The sequence below is a fragment of the Triturus cristatus genome, chromosome 3_1, assembly GCF_964204655.1.
Source record: "Triturus cristatus chromosome 3_1, aTriCri1.1, whole genome shotgun sequence".
Taxonomy (NCBI): Eukaryota; Metazoa; Chordata; class Amphibia; order Caudata; family Salamandridae; genus Triturus; species Triturus cristatus.
Genome location: NC_140583.1, coordinates 63,849,618 through 63,872,751, shown reverse-complemented (window position 1 = coordinate 63,872,751; position 23,134 = coordinate 63,849,618). Strand labels below are relative to the sequence as shown.

At 44.1% G+C, this 23,134-nt stretch overlaps 1 long non-coding RNA gene across 1 annotated transcript in view; it reads right to left on the bottom strand.

The window, feature by feature from the left end:
* The window catches only part of LOC146859711 (uncharacterized), a 135,348-nt gene extending 128,410 nt beyond the window's left edge, over positions 1 to 6,938 (bottom strand). Inside the window, exons 1-2 of the long non-coding RNA XR_014979045.1 lie at positions 6,824 to 6,938; positions 6,636 to 6,703 (exon numbers count right to left, since the gene is read on the bottom strand). This is a non-coding gene — a long non-coding RNA (uncharacterized LOC146859711). The remainder of the gene's footprint in view (positions 1 to 6,635; positions 6,704 to 6,823) is intronic.
* Between the last annotated feature and the right edge of the window lie 16,196 nt (positions 6,939 to 23,134).

Genomic DNA, 23,134 nt, shown 5'->3' with positions numbered 1-23,134 from the left:
GATCTAAAGGTTTACATCAAAAACATTACAGAATTGCATGATGAAATAGTACCACTGGAGGTTGAAAGTATCTGGACTAAAGTTAGTAATAAAATGGCTGCTATTAAGAATTTTTAGCTAAAGTAGGTAGTACCATTATTGGTAAAATATTGTTTCCACTAACGTGTGTAATTTTCATATTATTAATTTTTAGACTAGGATGTATGTGTTGTAGACATAGAAGAAATAAAAAGAAAATTAGACGAGAAAATATCAAAAAGAAAGAAAAGAAACAAGAAAGAGATTTGGAAGAAATAGAATTGGAGGAGTGGAAGGAGAGTATGTATGACAAAGCAAAAAGAGAAGATGAAGGGGAAACCGAATTATAAAATTTGAGCAAGAAAACATTTAAATTTCTGTAAAAGGGGAAGATAAAATTTGTGGGTTTTGATTTTGTGGTGATAAAATCACCAAAGGGGGGAATGCTGGAGCAGGTATAATGTTTTCTTTTTGAATACCCACTCCATTTTCGTATGTTTATATTAAAACGACTAATGAATAATTATAATAATTAATGGTTTGATGTTTGGAATTAATCAACCTTATTAACAGAAAGAATACACGTGGGAATGCATTTTGCATGGCTAAAATAATAAGTGAACTAAGCCTGTATCCATATTAATAAGATAGACGTTGCTTGTGTGATGTTATTGTGATTATCGCTTAAATAAACAAGTATTAACGGCTTTAGATGTTGCATATGGCTAGATAAATGCACGCACATCAGGGTATTAGTAAGGGGATAACACTGTTTTAATCATTTCCATGTATTAATTACGTTTTTGTGTTTCTTTGCTTAAGTTGACCATTTGGGCCTGCCATAAAATGGCCGCCAACTGAACCTGACTATTACAAATGACATCAGTGAGGGGAGAAGAAAAGTGCACCTGCGCTAACTTCAGCAGCTGTGACCTGCCGGTGAACTGTCATCACTGTGCCCACCATGGTTGCTCTGGGCGAAAGGCCAACCCTTCAACAGAAAATGTTGCAATAAGAATACGGATTCCTAATTTCCCATATACTTGCTTTTGAAACTTATGCCGCATGGGAAAATCGTCGAATGTTTCCTGATGCACCGAGATGTCATCCAATGAACCAATCAAATGTTTTAAAAATTGTGTTTGATACAAATTGAATGTAAATTTGACTATAAATAATGGTAGACTAGAGAGGTATTAGCTCCCACTTCTTGCGAACGTCATTTCCAGTATCCTGATGTTATGCTGACGGAGAGGACGGTGACTCTGCATGATAGAACCGAACTTTGACGATTTTGACTGAGGACCAGTTCTGACTTAGAAAACGACAATTAGCCAGAATAGGTAAATATGACAAAAGATGATATTGAATTATTGAGATTTAACCTGCATTTGAATTAGATAAAATATCATTATTTGAATTAATGTGTCGGGTTGTTATTTCATTGAAATGTATTATTGAACAAATTTTAGAGTGTTAAGGTCTCATTAAACTAAATTCAACTAAATGATTCGATCGACCTGTTGATGGAGGAATTGTTGGGGTGATTCAGGGAAAGTGATTCTTCCATCAAGAAAGCAGTTTGGTTCGGAACCGGTGTCCCTTTGTAGGTGCGGATAGTTTGATAGAATGAATGTTGGTGTTATGGGCTCCACCAGCGTATGATGTATGTGTGTGTGTGTGACTGAGAAATCATTCTGTCCGTGGAAATAGAGGGAAATTGAGGAACTCGAACTGCACCAAGAGCAGCATGTGCAGAATTGTGTTGGTTTTGTCTGTGCTGTTGGCCATGTTTAATTGCCTGGGGGGCCACCAGACAGTCATTTAATGTACAGGTAAAAACATTTTTAGGTTCATAAACTGGATTTCTCGAGTGCAATCTGACAGCAAGCCCATTACAGCGATTTGACTCATGGAAGAAATCCATAGGAAATTGTGAGCCGGATGCTGGAATGCAGATTTTTCTTAGTAGTACTTTGAGTCAGGAGTTTTGAAGTCATTCACATACAGTTGTTGTGTGGGCAGCATGCTCTTGTGAGAGGTCCATCACCGAACTATTACACAGTGTTGGAAGCAACCGTCACATTCTTACCAATTATCTGTACAACTCTTTGTTCATGCCAATGCATTTTGTCTTGAAGCTAATGTTGCATTTACTGTTTGCCATACTTATTGGCTGTGGTCTGTGTTTGCTTTGTCACATATGATTCTGTATTTGGGTGTGTGCACAGGTGTGCATGTTCCTAATAAAGTATGGGGTGCGTGTTGTGTTGGTGTTGATCTGTGTAGTTTCCCACGAGTGGGAGTCTGTAGGGTTGGGTCTGATGTGAGACTGTATTCATTCATTTGCAGTGTGTGCAGTATTCAGTATTTGTGAAGTGATTAGATGGTCCCTTTTGTGTGACTTTGTTGGGTACTTTGCTTGAGTCTGTGGTGAGATGGTGTTTTTTGTAATCTTGGTCATGATGTTGGTTTCCCTCATGTATGTGCTGTGGTGAAACATGTGCATTCCTTTGTCCAGCGAGATGTGGTGTGCTGCAGTGGGAACAGGTGCGTTTCTTTTTCCAGGGAGATGTGGTGTGCAGTAGTGCGAGCATTAGGGGACCTTTGTCCTGCAAGTGAGTGTGCAGCAGTGGGACCATGAGGTTTCCTTTGTCCTGCAAGTGTGTGTGCAGTAGTGGAAGCATGAGGGTTACTTTGTCCTGCGAGGTGTGAGGTGGATATGTTTATCAGTTGTATCCTGCTACATTTATATATCTGGTGTGCTCTTGCAGAAGCAGAAGATATATGGTATGTGATTCTTATGTCTTTGATCTTTCTTCACAATCTAAGGAGGGTAAAGATTTATGCAAAGTATTCTCATTTGATCTAATCTTACAATTTAATGATTGTAATTATTCACACTATGTGATCGACGTGATATATTTTTGTGATGTGATCTTTCTTTACAATCTAAGTAGTGAAATCATTTATTGAATGTGATCTTTCTTGTAATTTAGGATTGGTTACATTTTTGCAGGACGTGCATTTTCTTCCACCCAACGTCCTGCTGTTTGTTTCGTTTTCTGAAGGAAGGAGAAATATGTTGTATTCTGTGATCTCTCACACAGGTTGAGCAGCAAGGAACTAGGAGATGACAGAATACAACACCAAGACCTTTTAATTTTACTAAAATTATATGTATATTATACTTAGTTACTTATAGGGCTTTCAGCTGGCCCTCTTCACCCATTGGTCTGTTATGGTGCCATTCACATTTTCTTCAACCCACTACAGCATACAACATTGGGCAGTGTGCAAACCCACTTCAGATATTGGCTTACTTCACTGTGAGTGACCGCATTCTACCTTTTAACAAGCAAAGCCCCTCACAAAACTAGTTCCCTTCTGTGCCAGGTACTTCTAAGACAATGTGTGGTTTTTGATGGGCCACAGGCAGCTTCTTTATCAACATTTTATAAAAACCATAACAAAAAAAGCACTGACCAAGTGAAAATGCCTGCGGTCAATAGCAGACCTATTAGCTTTGCCAATGTTTGTTTGTGTTTGAAGTGTGTAAAAGTAATGCAGCAAACTGGGGTTTTCTCTGAATTAATGCATGAAATTTAGACAGCAAGAATCCGAAAAAGTGTGAATGGAATGCCTTGCTCTGTTTCCGACTTGTGCCTGCTGAAGTTCATCTATCATCTATCAATATTCATCTATCAGTTTGGCCAGCCTAAGACGGCTGGCCAAATGGACATGGGCTCTTAAAAGTGCACCTACCACTCCCCCTCCCCCCGCCCCCTCCCATGACCCAGCCCCACTCATCCCTGCACAGGCTGGCTCTGAGCCAGTGGGACCGCGCTTCTCTGCTATTGCGGAGGAGCCGCCGCTGCATGATATAGCCACAGAGGAGATGGGGCAGAAGTACACGCTGCACACTGCGAGGCCTGGCAACATCTGCTCGTGCTTGTAGGCCGTCTGTCACATGCTGGTGGTGAGAGGTTGAGGATGCTCGAGAGGCCCTGTGTGAAGGTGGTCACACGTTCCCTGCCCTGACCTTACACACCTGTGAAGGCAGTGTGACAGGCCTCAGGCAGTTCTGCACACACACCCTTCCTCATCCTGTCTGTGTCTTGGTGTGATGGGGTCTGCCAGCAACCAGCATCAGCACCAGCTCTCAGGCCTACCGCAGTGTCCCTTGCACTTCCGCACTCCCAGTTCCAGAGGTCAGCGGAGGTCACTAGCTGGCTTTAGTGATTTATTGTGAGAGACTGATGACCCAATTCTTTTACCACACCTTCAGACGGCAGGACACGCTTTTAACAGGCACATAATTGTCAGGTTTATACAGGGAGGCGATACTCTGTGATGGATTACGCATGCATAATAAAAATAAAATGAATAAGTAATTGTAAATGGCTATTATATTCTTACTTAGTCATTATTTTAATTCAGGAATTAGCAGCCAGAACACCTTTACAGCAGCAACATCACCTCAGAGGAGAATTGCATTCCGCGTGGGGTATGGTTAAAACCGGATTGCCAATACCAGAATGTGACGGGCAGAAAAGCAGAAATGTGGATAGGGCAGTCCCAGACAGCACAATTGTTCTTTTATTTTATAGCACACATATTTATAATTTGATGCACATAACGTGAGTTGCTCAGTATCACAAGAATGTTGGTTATATTTCTGAAGCCTGCGATAAAAGCCCGAGCCTCAAGGGAGATCGGGAATTAACTAAGGGACTAGACCAAATTTACCGTCAGTGTTACCCTCTGACTGCTTAGACATGGCCTCGTTCAATTTCCTTCCCTGACTGTCTGCATGTGGGATAGCCCTGCTTAGTAATCATCTAGCCCTGTGTGGTGTCGACATCAGTTTCCTTCTGACTGCTCTGGTGTAAAACTGGCCTTCTCAGTTGCCCATTCTAAGTGTAGTTTGTACCAATACATCTCAAGTTTCCATCTGCCTCCCCTCCCCCATATATACCTGCAAGGGAACTAAAAATAGGTAATTGGGAGAATAAATATGCAAATCCCTCTAAAGCAAAGAATAAAAGAAACAACACTCCCACCTACTGGTTAAAAAAACGAAACCAATACCGCATTAAAACAATATCGTTAAGGTAATTTTTACCCCCAAAATGCAAAAAGGAAACATTGGATACCAGTATTATGGGGAAGCAATTCCAATGTAAGCTTACCTATCCCTGCCAAGCAGGTAGAGACCTCGAAGTTGGGTGGGAGTGGAGTGGAAGGCATATCCTGTGCTGACCTGGCATGCCAGAGAACTGTCTGTCCATCTTTGAGTGATCCCAGAGTCTCAAAGAAACTTCACAAAGTCGAATCCATAAAGAGACCCCGTGAGCTAAGCTGAACATTTAACTTAACTTGTCCAATAAGAGATTTCATGGGATTTAATGTCGACAGAAGCTAACAATTGTTTTTGGATAAATAATAAAAAAATGAAAAACATCCCGTGATTTAGAGGGTGGGAGGAACTCACGGAGATTCACTCTGCGAAATTCCACGCAGTTACCTTTTAACTTTGCGAGATTACAGAAATTCAGCTAGTGGTGGACTATTAAAAAGAACACTGCGGGGAATGCCCAAATGACCCTCCCATACCTGGGCATAGAAACATCTATAATATACAAACAATTGGTATAGAGGGATAAATCTCTCTTTTATTTTTGCACAAGAGTTTATAAATTACCTTGGCAGAACGCAATTTCTTATAGCAAATTCAATGATTATTTTTCAGGTGCAAATATCCATCAGTGAGCATTAGAATGACTTATACACAAAACTAGACAAATTCATCACAAGTATTCAAAAATAATTTGCAAAACAATCCATATATACATAATCATATATACAACAAATACATCATATATATTCTCCCCTAACTACTTCTTAAAAATTTACACTTTTCCATCTCAGTGATACATTCAAAGGTAGTCCTCTTGGCATCAGAGGTGTCATCCCTCTATCTTAATTCATTATGCCAAATCACTAATGTTTTAATTGAAACAATAGGCGGACTCCTCCTTCGTGTGTGTGTCGACGCGGTCGCGTTTCAGCCTCCACTTTCTAATTGGCTTCCTCAGAACGGGGGTACACTCTACAACAATGGTTAAACTTATATAAATCATATGTTCTATCGTACTTAACTCTATCCCTTATTTGCCCATGCAGTGCTCGGAAGGAAGGAGACGTCTCAAAAATTCAGTGACTCTAACTGAACAAATCTATAATCTATAAAAATAATCTATCAAAAGTGACAAAATCAAATGAAAACCGCACCACACCGGCGGGGCGCTCCGGGAGAAAGAATACCCAGGTGTGGGTGTAAAAAGATAGAAAAGGTCAACACCACATGCACATACACACCGGTAGTGTGACTGTGTGCCAAACTGACCCAGCTTCATCATGCCATATCTCAATTAAAACCTGAAGTATACCTGTATGCAGTCCAAATTAATCAAACTTCAGACCAAATAGGCATCTGCTTTGGCCCCAATCATCAATCTCGTAGTCCTATAATAATGGACAATTACTTATAGGAAACTCTTATCAATCTCAATTTGCGGGTTATATCATTAATCATGTGGTACTTAATTCAATACCTCTGAACACTTGCTTCATCTATAGGAGACCTGGCATTCTTCACGTGATTCGTCGTAATCTCAGGTCACTACAAGGAAAGAAACGAATATACTATCTGTAGATAGCAAATCTATGTCTATATATACACACCACCTAATCTCTCCCAATTAAAACTACCTTCCCAGTGGGTAGAAAAATCCAAATTTACATTAAGTTTAGACCAAGCCGCTGCGCAATTGTTCGACGTTTCCTCTTCTCGCTTCAATCTACAGGCGCAGCTTGCACTTCTGGGCCGTGTATGAATACGTATGCGCGTGATCGTGTCATACGTTCCCGGGCTATAGACATAAACAAAGGGCTGATCTCTACGCTACGTTTGGGTTAACAAACTACTAAGTGGTATCGACCTTCACCGAGATATTCGCGTCATACATTTCCAGGCTATAGACATAAACAAAGGGCTAATCTCTACGCTATGCTTGGGTTAACAAACTACTAAGTAGTATCGACCTTCAACGAGATACTCCATGCCCCAGATTTAATACATCTCCTAATATAATAATTAAATAAAATAAAAACCTCCCTCAGACTCCACATCAAATACGTAACACAAAAAATATTTTTTTGTCTAACAAACATAATAATAACACAAACTAACTGGTTCTTTCTCCCATCTTCTTAAATGTCACCTGGGTTCTAGGCTCCTCACCCTGCACATAAAATATGCGTGTGTGTCTCTGTGTAGCATAACCTTCAAGTTAAATCCCCATATTGGCGTCGCCATTCTGTATAGTATCAACCTTATTTCTGACTGTTATAGATTCGTTAGGCGACACTCATCGCTCCCACTGTTACTATCCATCCATCACAATGTAATTTATCATTGAGAATTCTCAACAAGGAAATCTCAAGTAATTTCTCAAGACCAAGAAGTAGGTCACACATCTCATACAAATCCAAAAATTTGACAATGTAATCTCCAAGGCATTTATCAGAGCTTAGTGGTAAATCGCACGTCTCCTATAGGTGCAAAAAATGTAATATGTGGCATCTAAAAAGTCTCGCGAATTCCAATGCACTGTATGTTCAAACATAGTGGTGGAATATTGGCACGCCGCACTGAAACAGTGGTGGAATATTGGCACGCCGCACTGAAACAGTGGTGGAATATTGGCACGCCGCACTGAAGTTTAGCACCAGGAGTTTGTTCCATGCTGCAAAATCAAGGCGAACAGCACCACACGGCGCACCAGATGGCGCTGCTTCGTTCTGCCGCTCTTGCAGACTTTGTACTCGAGCAGCAGCTTTCGCAATGTGAATGCTAGCGACCTGCCATGACTGCCTGCATTGAGAAATCTTGCCAGCAGGTATTCTAGTGCTCGAGAATCGCGCCAGGGGATGTAAATTCTCGCTCACTTGTGCGAATTTAATGTTGGTGAGCCACGCACAAAGAAAAACTATGCCTCGCGCTGGTTGGTGGAGTTTTGCTGGAACTCCATATTCCAAGCAGAGCGTGGAGTGGGCAAATCTCCGCAAATGGCTGAAATTGCAATTTAGCTAGTGTGTAACATCGTATTGTAATTTCTCAGCTAGTGCAAGTGGCATAGGAGATAGAGAAGATTTCTCCTGGAAAGGCTTGTTAGGAGCTGCCCACAACGTCTACCCAATCAATACATTTTTCCAAGATTCAAAAGTAGAAAAAACGTGTACTGACAACAGCAGGCCTGTCTACACGCGTGGCCTCACACATTTTGCCAATGTGGTTTTACTTGCATCAGTGGTCCGTCCTGAAATGTGCATGGCTTTGGCAAAATTACCCATGCCCCAGTTCTCATCTAACTGAGGTGCCAAGAATATGTTTCAGACAGCTATAAGACGTGGACGTAAAGAAAAGGCAAATCTCATAAACCTGGTGCACCTCTACTGCTGAGGAGAGCAAGAGTCATGTGTGGCCCCTGCAGGTAAGAGCAGTGGGGCGGTGGGCAGGGTGGGAGGGGGGGTAGTTGAGAGACGATGACGAGGGAAACTTAGATTTAAAAAAAGAAACCACTTACCTTGCACTTGCCGCATCGCCAACTCGGAGATGAGGCAAGCGCAAGGTAAGTGTTTTTCTTTTTTTAAGTTTCCCTTGTCGTCGTCTTTCGAATCCCCCCCACCCCACCGCTCTTATCTGCATGGGCCGCTCCTGGCAAGAGTCTTATTTCGCGTTTGGCAGACAGGTCTCTCCATCATAAACATGTCGGATGCCCCATTGTGTTCAGGTGCATTATGGTCAGTGGAACTCTCAATACGGCAAAAGGAGCAGCCTGCTTACGAAACACTTAATAAGGCTCCTCCTGGGATCTGTCTAAACTATCATGAGGCAACAACATGTTTCTAACTCCTAAGATAAATTTCAATGCACTCCCTCATCCAGTGCTAACATGTATGTCCGTAAGTGTAACCGGGAGAAGCAGCTGCTGACCCTAACATGCCATCTTTTTTCCGAGCACTGCCATCATCAGAGCCGGGACACCTCCGTTGGAGGTAGCTGTGCGCTTTACAAACTTCTAAATAAATAAATAAATTGAGGTCGATTCACCAAAAAGCCAGTGATCGCGGAGGTACTGAAAGCAACATGATGTGAGCTTTAACTCCTTCAGTGCCCATGACTAGATGGTCTAGTCATGGAGCGCGGTTGCGCTGTGCCCATGACGAGACTATCTCGTCATGAACCCCGCCCGCTAATGAAAGGGCCGGCACAGGGCGGGGAAAGGGCGGGGCACTGAAGGGGTTAATGATGATGAAATTGTATTGTAATTGCATTTATATAGCGCTCACTACCCCTGAAGAGGCGTCAAAGTGATTTTTTGGCAAGTAGCACGCTACTCCGGAACCCAAGAATGATTAGTGTTGAATTAGTATAGTGAAATATGAAAGTATTTTGAGTGGTGCATAGATTAGTCAGTAATTTGGATTCAGAAGGATAGCGGAGGGATAAAAGAGGGATAAAGGTTTGCATTTATATAGCGCTTGTTACCCCTGATGGGGTGTTGGTGCACTTTCTTGGTGAGTAGCACGCTACTCCCGAACCCCTAAGGATTAGTGGTGAATTAGTATAGTGAAATATGAAAGTAATTTGAGTGGTGGATATTAGTCAGTTGGATTTAGAAGGATAGCGGAGGGATAGAGGAGGGAAAGAGGTTTGCATATATATATGAATCGCTTGATACCCCTAATGGGGTGTTGAAGTGCTTTTTCGGCGAGTAGGCCGCTACTCCGTAACCCATAAAGGATTAGTGGTGAATTAGTATGGTGAAATATTAAAGTAATTTGAGTGGTGGATATTAGTCAGTTATTTGGATTAAGAAGGATAGCGGAGGAATAGAAGGGGGAAAAAGGTTTGGGTTTTTTGGTTTGTTTTTTTATGGAGTTTTATATAGTGCACACATGACCCGAAGGTATCGGGTATCAGACGGCTTTACAAAGCACCAGTTGCGTTACATGAGGACACATTAAGTTTTGTTAGGCACGGGGAGATTAAGTGATTTGCCCAGAATCACAGGATTATTAGCGCCATTGCTGAGACTCAAACCCGGTTCCCCAGATTCGAGGTCGACCGCCCTAGCCGTTAAGTCAACTCCTCTCCCAAGGGCTGCATTCATATAGTGTGCTACCCCTAATGAGGTGTTGAAGCGCTTTTTTAGGCAAGTAGCTCGCTACTCGGAACCCATAAAGGATTAGTGATGGATTAGTATAGTGAAATATGAAATTTGATAAGTGGACATGTTAGTCTGTTATTTTGATTGAAAAGTATGGTGGAGGGATAGAAGAGTGAAGGATTTAAAGATTTTTTTTTGGGACGTCATAGCAGTAGTGGGAAGCTTGGGATGAGTAAAAAGGGATGTGGAGGGGAAGAGGCAGAGGGAAGAGTTTAGAAAGGCTTATTTTGGGGGATCAGTATAGTAAAAAAAAAGGTGTCAGATGGTGCAAGGAGGGGTAGAGTAGGGGAGAGTCTAGAAAGGACTATTTTGGAGGTCATAGTAGTGGTATGGGGTTTGAGATGAATGAGAGAGTGGATGTAGAGGATATATTGATAGACGTATAGGGTGAGAAATATGGTAGTGCATTGGAAAGAGTAGTAGAAAGAGGTTTTAGATGAGTCAGAGAGTTGAGGTAGAAGGTATATTGAGAGAGGTATAGGGTGAGAAATAGGGTAGTGCATTGGATATGCTGAATTAGAAGAAAGTAATAAATATATAGATCCATAAGTACATGGAAAGTTTATACATGCATAAAGGAAGTGAGTATATGTAGATTAAAGATATCGATAGAGGTATAGGGTGAGAAATAGGGTAGTGCATTTTTTTGGGAGAAAAGTAATAAATACATAGATCCAAGTACATGGAAGGTATATAGATGCATAAAGGAAGTAAGTATAAGTAGACTAAATATGCATTCGATAAACTCTGGTTTTCAAATGTTGTACTTAAAATGTATTTATTTATTCATTTATTTTTAAACATAATTATTCGACATGTTTATACAAAGCAATACACATATATAGGTACATATCTATAGCACAAATAAATGCTTATATGCAGAGGGGTATGCTGTATATTTCTGTTTGCGTATGATGCTTATGTGGGCAAGAGCCAATTCTTGAGTAGTTTTCTGAAGATAAGGTGGTTGTCGGTGGATCTTATGTTGGGGGGTAAAGAGTTCCATATTTTGGCTGCTTGAACAGAGAAGGATGTGCCACCCAAGGTTTTTTTTTTTGTATCTTGGGATTTTGAGGCGAGGTGCCACTCTAGAGCGGAGGTTCCTATGATGATTTTGTTTGGTGATTTTATTCCTGATGAAGAGCGGTCCCATTCCATGTATCGCTTTGTGGGTGATACAGAGCAGCTTGAACGTGGATCTTCTGGCAACCGGTAACCAATGCAGGGCTTTCAAGGCAGAGGAGATGTGGTCTCGCGGTTTGACATGTAAGAGTTCTGAATCCGTTGTAGTCTTTACACAATCGTTAAAGGTGATCCATGGTAGAGGCTATGGCGTAATCGAGTTTGGACAAAACAAAGGAGATGGTAGCTTGGACCTTGTGTGGAAATCCCAAATGGGGGAAGATTCGTCACAGAGTTTTTACAGTAACAAAGCTTGATCTTGCTAGTTTGTCCACTTGGGCATTCATCGACAGCTTGGAGTCCATGGTCATTCCGAGGTTTCTTACTTTCTTCGATACTTTAGGCAGTGATCCCAGTTCATCAGGGCAGGCAGCAGGCGGGTCATAATGTTTACAATCACCACACATGAGTATTTCCTTTTTGGAAGCATTCAATTTGAGATGGCTCCACGGCATCCATTGATGCACGGCTCTGAAACAACTGAAAATTGGCGAGTTTCCAATGTCTTTGGGGCATTCCAGTTGAAGGAAATCACACCCACCAAGTGATGCCATGGAGCTGGATGGAAAATTACTAGTATTTAACTGCAGAAGGGAAGAAAAAAACCTTCAAACCCATAAAGATTGCCCGATACCCACCTAAAAGTGCTCCTACTTATGTTGTCACAATCTGGCAACATACTTGGCTATAGTGCTGAACAGAAACAAAGACCCTTAATAATGTTTCTGTGCTATACTTGGTGTTATGACCTTGATCAAATCTCTATCAATGAGTGCATACCGCTTCCATGAGATTTGCAAATGCATATTAACAGAAAATGTGTAGCATAATTGACATCTGTTTACGTTCGATAAATAGGACAACTTCAGACTAGTTTTTTGTTTGTTTGTAGAAGCGCCCCATGCCATGCTTTCACTTTAATGGGGTGCACGCCCCTTTCTTTAGGCACGGCTCACTGTAACCTGAATACGGAAGCAGAGTCTAAAGAAAAGGGTGGGGCCACTGTGTAAGTGAAAGCAGGGTATGGGGGCTTTCACTGAGAAAAAAAAAATTTCATAGCACGGCCACCAAAGTTAAAGCAGATCACGCTGGCAAATTAAATAAATAAATAAGTGCGGCTGCTATACTTAAATCGGAATGCGCTGCTAAAGTTAATAAATAAAGAAATGTATAGTTAAAGCATACCGCCATTAGTAATTAAAATAAAAGCGGGAGGCGTACTGCTTCTAGGAAAGCACAGTGGGTAAAATGGGGGCAAATCATTGAACAAAATAGTGCTTACAGCCAAGATAAAGCAGACCATGTAACAACACAAGTAAAAAGTCCAGTCCTCATGGGAGGTTACAAATGCTGACAAGGTGGTATAAAGGAGGGACTACTAAGCCTATTCATGAATGAAAAGCAATGATTTAGAAAAGACAGTAACAGGAGCCAATTGAAATAATGGGTGGTACATGGGTGGAGCTTCAATCCCTACCTGAATACAGCAAGCCTCGCAGAGCAGAGCCTGTGCTGCCCAGGCTCGACCTAAAAAAGTGTCTACTAGTGACTGGAAGGTGCAACAATTTCAACAGGTGGTTGGTTGCACTAATTAGCAAGGACAATACAGAGAGTTGCGTTTCCATTTGTTGTGCACCAGAAGCATTGTAGTGTGCACTATGCAATATATGTGAATATAATTAACAGGAACAGCTTCCCTTCGTCTTTCCTTTTCAGTGAAAAGAGCTTGTTCAACAGGATTTAAAGTAACATATGCCTCTTAACAACTTCAGGAAGCTATGATTAAATTCTGAAATCATTGAGACATGAATGCACATCACTTTATTTTAACCCGTTCCGTGCTCATGACGGAACCACTCCGTCATGAGCCACGGGTGCGCTGTGCTCATGACGGAGTGGTTCCGTCATGCTGCGGCCGTTGGCGGCCGCTCCGCCCACGCGGTGCTAATTCCCCGCCTGTGCGGGCGATTAGCGCAGAGTCGTGATGGAACCACTCCATCATGAGCACAGCTCACCCGTGACTCGTGACGGAGTGGTTTCGTCACGAGCACAGCGGCACCGCAACTGCCCCCAAACTCCCCCAGCGCCGCGGCGGAATTCCTGCCGCGGCAAAGGGGTTAAAGTGTTGTGGTTACACTTAGAATCAAGGCCAAAACAAAACTTTACATTTAAGTCTGACTTCAGGTACCGCAATTATTCCTCACACCACTGCATTAGCATGCATTATGTCAAAGTGCCTCTTCTGCTATACGTAAAGAGAGACCTGGTGGCTGCCGTACATTTTTAAAGACCTTCATCGTATAATTAATTAAAAAATACACTTTACATTATTCTTACTATTAATGTATATGCAGCCAGCATATACACTCAGTCAAACAGATTAAGGGGTCGATTACGATGCCGTCCGGAAACTCTTCCGACCAAATTGGTTTCAGAATTGTTTCCGACCGACTCAGGTTCTGCGAGTCCGAACTACCGATTACGATGCTTCCGTACATCGTTCAGTCGGACTGGCATTGACTTCAGTGGGAGCCTGTGTTCCGAACGAGAACACAGGCTTCCATCGCAAAAAGGGGTGGTTTGGGAAAAACATGCAACTGTGACAGGCACCTCATGGTGCATGCCACACTATGAATGGTTGGTAAGAGGGGTCCCTTGGGTACCCCCACGAATGTATCAGTACTGCAGGATGTCACATCAATGTGTCTGGTTACCGTCAGTAAGTACAGGGGTCTCAAGGATCATGCCAGAGGACCCAAGCTGAAAATCAGCAGTACCAGCCGTGGCCTTTGGCAACCCCTTAATGGGTCTCAGGCTCAAGCAGGCAATGTAAGGGAGAGGGAGGAAAAAGAGTAGTGTGGCGCATGTTGACCTTCTGTAGTTTCCACTCATTGCCATCTTTCTAGCCCTCAGCTGCAAATACGGGGCCCTATTTGGGTTTCATAGGATTCTTGATAGGCTAAGATGTCAAAGATCTAATAATGGGTTCCATCTTGGAGTGAGCTTGAATGTATTTGAAGTATGATTCTCCAAGGAGCTTTGCTAGCTATTCTGAGCATTCACTCTTTGTACCAACAGCACTTCTGAACTTAAACTTAACACAGCTGCGCAAACAATAACAAACCTGTTCCACATTCTAAACCTATATCTTCAGTATGTGGTATCATGTGTTTATAACCAAAATTTACAGGCAAACTCAACTGAATTTTCTTGAAGATATTTTGTAAACTCCACATGTGTGAGATTATATATAGTTTCCTTTAAATTTTCCATTCAGATTCCGTTGGACTGTTTAATTGAAGTTGACACTTTGCTGTAGTTAATAAGTATACGTAGATGATCCAGAATGTACTTTAATTTCCCAAGTGCACAATCAGGGGGTATTACGATCCTTCCAGTGCAGCGCCAGACAGCAACTGCTTACACAGAACTCCCCCGACATTCAGGAACCTAGGACACATACAAATGAAAACACACCAGAGCTATAGCGCTAGAATGTGTCATGGAATACAACCCAACGCGAGCCCACAACAAATCTCCTTCTCTTAAAAACAAAACAAACAAAAGTAAATACAATGCTAATAAATACAATGTAATAACTCCCCCACCACCATAGAAACAGAACAACAAAAAACGAAATAAGAGATAGAACTATTTCTATTCACATCCGTCCACATTGAAATCTTTTAACCACAAGTGTGGTTTCCCAACTTTCTTGCTTGTCTTACCCTCATCCACATTAGAATGACAAACGCCCATGTGCTGCGGTTCATCAACACACTTTTGAGAATTATCAATGACATTAGCATTACATACAGCCATAGAACTCTTTAGTACTCCAAAAGAAGAACTGGATTAACGTTTACCTTCCAGTGGAGGAGGAATAGATTCAATCCCAACTGTTGCTTCCTCCACTCCTTCCTAAATGTCATCCATACCCTCAACAACATTTCTACTTTTAACCTTGCTATCACGACACGCAACCTTGTTGTACAATGCTATACGTTTGAGATTCCATACTTTGCCATTCGTAAAGAGAACAGCATTGTGCAAGACTTCAATAACCTCTTCAGGTTCAAAAAATGTACTTTCTCCTTTTGTGAAGAATCCAGGCTTCAGTATGTGTACCCAATCACCCACCTTGACACTCACTAGTTGAGTACTGTTTCTGGAGTCGTAATAACTCTTGCTTTCTTGTGCATGTTGGACATGGTATTTATGACTATCTCCAAAGACCACGGTTCAACACCAGAGTTAAATAATCAACCAGGGTTGTACTTTGCTCTTGGGTTAGCCTCCTCATAATTAAAAATGGACATAATCCAGTTGCCCCATTCCTGGTAATTCTGTATGCCCATATAGCCTTGAGCAACTGAAGTTCCCAATTGTTATCACTGACACAAGCAGATTGGATTTCTCCCTTAATTACTCCCTTAATGACACAGTTGAATCTCTCAACCATGCCATTGTCACTTTGATTATAAAGCAACGTGGTTTTTAATGCAACCCCAATCCTGCTGCAACATTGTTTAAATGCACAGGATTGAAATTGCACTCCGTTGTCACTCATGATGGAGGCAGGAATCCCTTCTAGTCTAAGAACCTTGTCCAGAAACAACAGAACAGCATTGGTGTCAGCTTCTTGCACCACTTTGACCACTGGCAATCTTGAAGAAAGATCAATTAAAACAATGATGAACATTTGTGATGAGCCAATAGGTCCCATAATGTCAATAGCAATAGACTCCCATAGACTCTTAAGGAGACTGCACTCACTCATAGAAGGCCTCAAGGTCTGTAGCGACTTGTCTACTTCAGAACAATCTAAACACTCTCTCAACATGTGTTCAACTGCAGAATCAACTCCCAGCACCCAAAACAACTTTGACCAAATCCCAAAATGACCCTCACAACATAATTGCAAAATGTTGCGTAAGCCCATAGAAGGAAAAATTCTTTCTCCATTTAGCATCATGCACCCATCAACTGAAAGTTCTGACCTAATTTCTCAAAAATGTCTCGTACTTGCAGGTAAATTCCTTTTATTGGGCCATTGGCTACCAAAAAAAATGACAAAACTTCTTGTTAGAGAGCATTGTTTTCATACTCCTTTTCCCAATCCTCCTTCTTCACTGCAGGAAATCCTGAATGATGAACCAAAGCAATTTGGCAATCATTCCATTTCTAATCTTCACATTCCTCTAGAGGCATAGGTATACAGCTAATACATCATTTTGTATCTAGAATCCGCCTCCACATGGAAATGCAAGCTATTCTGGCTGATGCATTTGCGGTCCCTTCCATGGTTAGTAATTTGATCAATGATTTATTATCACATTGCATCATGACAGGCGTTCCCGAAACAAATGCCCAAAAATGCTCTAGTGCCCAGACGTATGCTAAAGCCTCTTTTTCAATTGTGGGATGCCTTTCTTCGATGAGAGACAAAGACCTAGAGTCAAAAACTGTTGTGATCATACAAATTTACACCCTTGTTTTAATAGCTGATGGATATGATAACATTTTCCTGCAAATTTGGGTATAAAAATGGCACCGTATTTGGCTAACCCAAGAAAATATCGTACATCATCCTTGAAACTGGGAGTAGCAGCATTCGTAATGGCCTGAATTAGCGACGGTTTGGGTTTAACTTCTGACTCATCAATTATGTGCCCTAAATACGTAAAACACTTTTCTGCAAATTTGCATTTGTCATGCTCTACAGTAAGACCTTTACTTGCAAGAATAGATAGAGTTTTCATTAACTTGGCATCATGTTCTTCCTTACTCTTTCCAGAACAGATTAGACATCAAATGTTGGAAAACAGCTGTAGCAGATTCAAGCCCAAATGGCATCCGCTTGTATTGAAAACAATCATCTAGGGAAATGAAAGCAGTGTATTTCCTAGAATAAGGAGTCAAAGAAACCTGATGGTAAGCAGAGGATAAATCGATAATAGAAAACCATTGATCATCTTTGAGCACAGTCACCCTCTCATTAATTTTGGGAAGTGGAAACATACCAACAATAATATTGTTATTTGAATAGCATGAGTCCACACGTGGTCAAATCTTTCCATTAATGTGCCTAGCAATCACAATCAGAGACATCCACTCCGATACTTCTACAGGTTCAATCACTCCAGATTCCACCAATCTTTCCATCTCTCTCAATAACTCCTCAGGCACAGTGATGGGTGCGTTTCTTGTGAACTTTTGGACAAGCATCTTCCTTAACACAGATTCTATGTTCAAACTTCACTAATTTCCCCAATGTTTTGCTAAATTCCTTACAAAATTTATTTTGCACTTCATCACCCACAGACATGCCATCATCAGCAATTAGGATTTGCACCTTGCTATTTGGGTCTTGGCCGCCAGGTAGGAGAAGGGTCTGCCACCTGCTCTGGCCCTGTGGATGCAGGGGACTTTGGCTAGGGCGAGGTCGGCAGAGTGGTGGTATCTCTTGGTTGCATGGAAGGAGATTTGTTTGTTGAGGTATTGGGGTCCAGTGTTATGGAGGGCTTTGTGGGCATGTGTGAGCAGTTTGAAGGTTATTATTCTTTTGACGGGGAGCCAGTGGAAGTCGCGGAGGTGTTGGGTGATGTGGTCATGCCGTGGGATGTCGAGGATAAGTCTGGCTGCGGCGTTCTGGACGGTCTGAAGTTTGCTTAGGAGTGTTTTGTTGATTCCGGTGTAGAAGGCATTTCTGCAGTCCAGTCTGCTGGTGATGAGTGCGTGGGTGACGGTCTTCCTGGCATCGGGGGGATCCATTTGAAGGTTTTGCAAAGAATGCAGAGGGTGATGAAGCAAGTGGAGGACACAGCGTTGATCTGGTGGTTCATGGTGAGGGAAGAGTAGAGTATGATGCAGAGGTTGCATACGTTGTCTGTTGGGGTGGGTGGGTTTCCGAGGGTGGGGGCTACCAGGTGTTGTCCCATGCAGAGGGGCTGGACCCAAGGATGAGGACTTCTGTTTTCTCCGAGTTGAGCTTCAAGCAGCTGCTGCTCGTCCAGGTTGTGACGTATTTCATCCCTTCTTGGAAACTGTGCCTGGTGATGTTGGGTTCCTTTGTGAGGGAGAAGATGAGCTGGGTGTCGTCGGTGTATGAGACTATGTTGAGTCCATGTTTTCTGATGATGGTTGCGAGGGGGGCCATGTACACATTAAAGAGCGTGGGGCTGAGGGAGGATCCCTGGAGTACTCCACTTCGGATCTCTGTTGGTGTGGTGTGTTCTTCCTGAGAGAAAAGATCAAATCCAGCATAGGGCTGTTCCCTGGATGCCGGATTCGTAGAGTCTGGTGGCTAGTGTGCGGTGGAAGATGGTGTTGAAGGCTGCTAAAAGGTCCAAGAAAATGAGCGCTGCTGTGTGGGCTTGGTCAAGGAGCGCCTTGATGTCGTCGGTGGTGGCTATGAGGGTGGTCACGTGCTGTGATTGCTGCGGGAACCAGATTGTTGGATGTTGTTGGTTTCTATGAAGTGTGCTAGCTTGGTGCTGACGGCTTTGTTGAGGACTTTGGTGGCAAAAGGTAGTGGTGGGATGGGCCAGAAATTCTGGAGATCCGTCTGGTCTGCGGGGGGCTTCTTAAGGATGAGTTGACTTCGGTACGTTTCCAGTTGTCGGGGAATGTGGCGGTCTCGAGGGAGCAGTTGATAATTCGGCATAGTTCGGGTGTGATGGTGGCCCTGTGGAAGATGGAATCAGGCACTAGCCCACATTGGCATGAGAATGTGTGCCTTAAGAACATTCAAAATGTTATCGGCATTCACTGGACTTGTGGTAACAAAGCTGTTTCTGTTAGAGGTTGAGCAATGGCATTCTGTAGTTGGAGGAGCAGCAGTGCAGGCACCTGCCAGAGGAGTCGGCAGATGTGACTTTCACTGGAAGGGTCTAAAAAGATACTGAATTGCCCATGGCAGCAATAATGAGGATTCAGATTCCACTGAGGTATCTAAGGCGGAAATATACAGAGGCAGGCTCGAAAGAGGCATTTTCAAAAGAGGTGCATGAGGAAGAAATGTCCAAAGTTAGGGCCAGATTTTTAAAAAAGGCACGCAAAGTAGCACCCACAGAGGCTGCGCTGCAATGTGTGACAGGGAGATAGCAGGGGTGTGCCATATCTACAGATTTATGGCTCTCTCCTCTCCTCTCCCTAGTTCCGGCGCTGATTTCAGCTGGCGTGCACGGGACACACACATTAGCGCCATAGGGTACCCTTCTTGTACAAAATACTATGCATAGACAAGTTTGAACACTTTTCCTACTATGGGGCCGATTCCGATATCTGGTCGGACAGCTGTCCGTAGCCTTACCATGCGACCGACATGTCCCCGGAGCCGGTCCATCCTGTAGAGTAAGTACGATGCGCGTAACTGCCAAAAACACGACCGACACGTAGGCTGTGATTGAAGTTCCATTCTCCGTCCGAGCCGTAACTCCTAACGCTGAACCGAGTCGCCCGGAAGCAGTATCCATAGCAGTTTCCGGCATGACAAGTACGATGCGTACTTCCTACGAGCCGGACGGGTCACCACGTATGGGACGTCACAGCATCAGGAAAACAAGCATATCAGCTACGATTCGCACCACAACTCAATACACGGCTACGAGACGGACCAGCTATGCAGCGGGTACGAGACGGAGCAACAAGCAGCGTGTACGACATGAACACATCATGAATCCCATCGCGCAGGTCATACCAGTACTCTACATCTATGACCGGCTCAGGAACCGATGCCAATGGCGCAGGTGGTAAGTCAGACACCTACAACATAAACAAATGACACGTACCCGCAAAATGGCACACACACACACAGGGGATCCACATCCTGGCCACTAACAATAGCCCACTATAGGGGTTGCATGGCCAGCACCACTAACACCCCCAGCCATAGGGCGTATGTTGCCCATCACTACTGCCACCCCCACCCAAAGGGACTATGTTGCCCATCACTACTGCCACCCCCAGCCATAGGGCTTATGTTGCCCATCACCCCTGCCACCCCCACCCAAAGGGGACCTGTTTCCCATCACTACTGCCACCCCCACCCATAGGGGACCTGTTGCCCATCACTACTGCCACCCCCACCCATAGGGCTTATGTTGCCCATCACCCCTGCCACCTCCAGCCATAGGGCTTATGTTGCCCATCACCCCTGCCACCCCCAGCCATAGGGCTTATGTTGCCCATCACTACTGCCACCCCCACCCATAGGGCTTATGTTGCCCATCACCACTGCCACCCCCAGCCATAGGGCTTATGTTGCCCATCACCCCTGCCACCCCCACCCAAAGGGGACCCGTTTCCCATCGCTACTGCCACCCCCACCCATAGGGGACCCGTTTCCCATCGCTACTGCCACCCCCACCCATAGGGGACCTGTTGCCCATCACCCCTGCCACCCCCAGCCATAGGGCTTATGTTGCCCATCACTACTGCCACCCCCAGCCATAGGGCTTATGTTGCCCATCACTAATGCCAACCCCAGCCATAGGGGACCTGTTGCCCATCACCCCTGCCACCCCCACCCATAGGGGACCTGTTACTTATCACTACTGCCACCCACACCCATAGGGGACCTGTTGCCCATCACTACTGCCACTCCCACCCATAGGGGACCTGTTGCCCATCACTTCTGCCACCCACACCCATAGGGACTATGTTGCCCATCACCCCTGCCACCCCCACCCATAGGGGAACTGTTGCCCATCACTACTGCCACCCACACACATAGGGGACCTGTTGCCCATCACTACTGCCACCCCCAGCCATAGGGCGTATGTTGCCCATCACTACTGCCACCCCCAGCCATAGGGCTTATGTTGCCCATCACCCCTGCCACCCCCACCCATAGGGGACCTGTTGCCCATCACTACTGCCACCCCCACCAATAGGGACTTTGTTACCCATCACCCCTGCCACCCCCAGCCATAGGGCTTATGTTGCCCATCACTACTGCCACCCCCAGCTATAGGGCTTATGTTGCCCATCACTACTGCCACCCCCAGTCATAGGGCTTATGTTGCCCATCACTACTGCCAACCCCAGCCATAGGGCTTATGTTGCCCATCACTACTGTCACCCCCAGTCATAGGGCTTATGTTGCCCATCACTACTGCCAGCCCCACCCATAGGGCATATGTTGCCCAGCACTACTGCCACCCCCACTCATAGGGGACCTGTTGCCCATCACTACTGCCACCCACACCCATAGGGGACCTGTTGCCCATCACTACGGCCACCCTCAGCCATAGGGCTTATGTTGCCCATCACTACTGCCACCCCCAGCCATAGGATGGGTGATGCACAACACATCCAGCATACTCCAACATCAGGTATGTCAGCAAAATACATCCCCCTAACATCATGACAACAGTGTGTAGTCTGTGACAAATGCCCACAATAGTGATTATGACTTCGAACATACAATGTAACTAACAGCACATGTGTGACCAACACATGAGTGTGACATACACAAGGCAAGCATCACTATAGCACTGAGGTAATGTAAAAAGAACACCCCCTCACTGTGTAGAACAGAAGTTAAGTGTGGGCTTCCAAAATGCAGCAGATGGTGAGCATTGTGGTGATGGGGACTAAACCCCCCCTCCTCACAGTGACCAAAAGGTAAGTGTCATCATGGTCAAAGCTGCAAATAACAAACAGCATGTATGATCCCTGCTCCAAACACATTAAACACTTCTGGGGAAAACTAGTGGGTTGTCCCATTCCCACAGAGAAGTGGTGAGGCTAACAGTGCTGTGAAAACATAACACACTCTCGGCCATGTGCAGACAAGCACCACACATGGAGGCTGACAATGCATACAGTGTGCAATGACACAAGAGCAGAAGTGACCATCACAAAGCATGCTTACATCTCGAAAATAGACACACTAATCAAAACAACATGTGTAGACTGTAGGTGTCAGCTCACAAACACACATTTCATGCCAGCAGTGGCACCTAACAACCCGGACGAATGTGCACAATGATGTGATATGACTCACAGGAACAGCAGGCAAAATCACAGAAACAGCATCCAGACAAAGGCCCACAACAGCAATACCAATGCACTGGTGCAGATGCACAAACACAAACAGGCAACCTCACACTGCACATCTGACATAGCATGTGTGTGTGTGTCACAGTATCCCCAGGCAACTACACAACACATGAGGGGGGCTGAACCACAGTGACACATATGTGGACACAGTGCCACACAAAAGTAAGCCATCATTGGGACACCCTCAGTGGGCAATCAGGCATTGGGAGATGAGAGGGAGCACAACAGACACATGTGACACAAGCTGGAATTAACACAAACTTACACAGCAAGAGACTGACACACAACACCACTACCCCAGGGACAAGACATTGGGGTGACACAAGCATGCATGACACCTCCACTGTGATAACAAAGGCAGATGTCGTACAAACTGGGAAACCCAGACATGTGTCCTGTGTCACAAACGCACATCACACATATACAAATACAAATCGCTCAGCATGGCCCCTCATCCATGGACAAACAGGAGCTAGGGGACCATCCATGCAAACATTTACAACAGTCCACCCTCAACACCACACACCCTGAACTGCAACAATGTGCATCTGTGAAGCCCACATGGACAG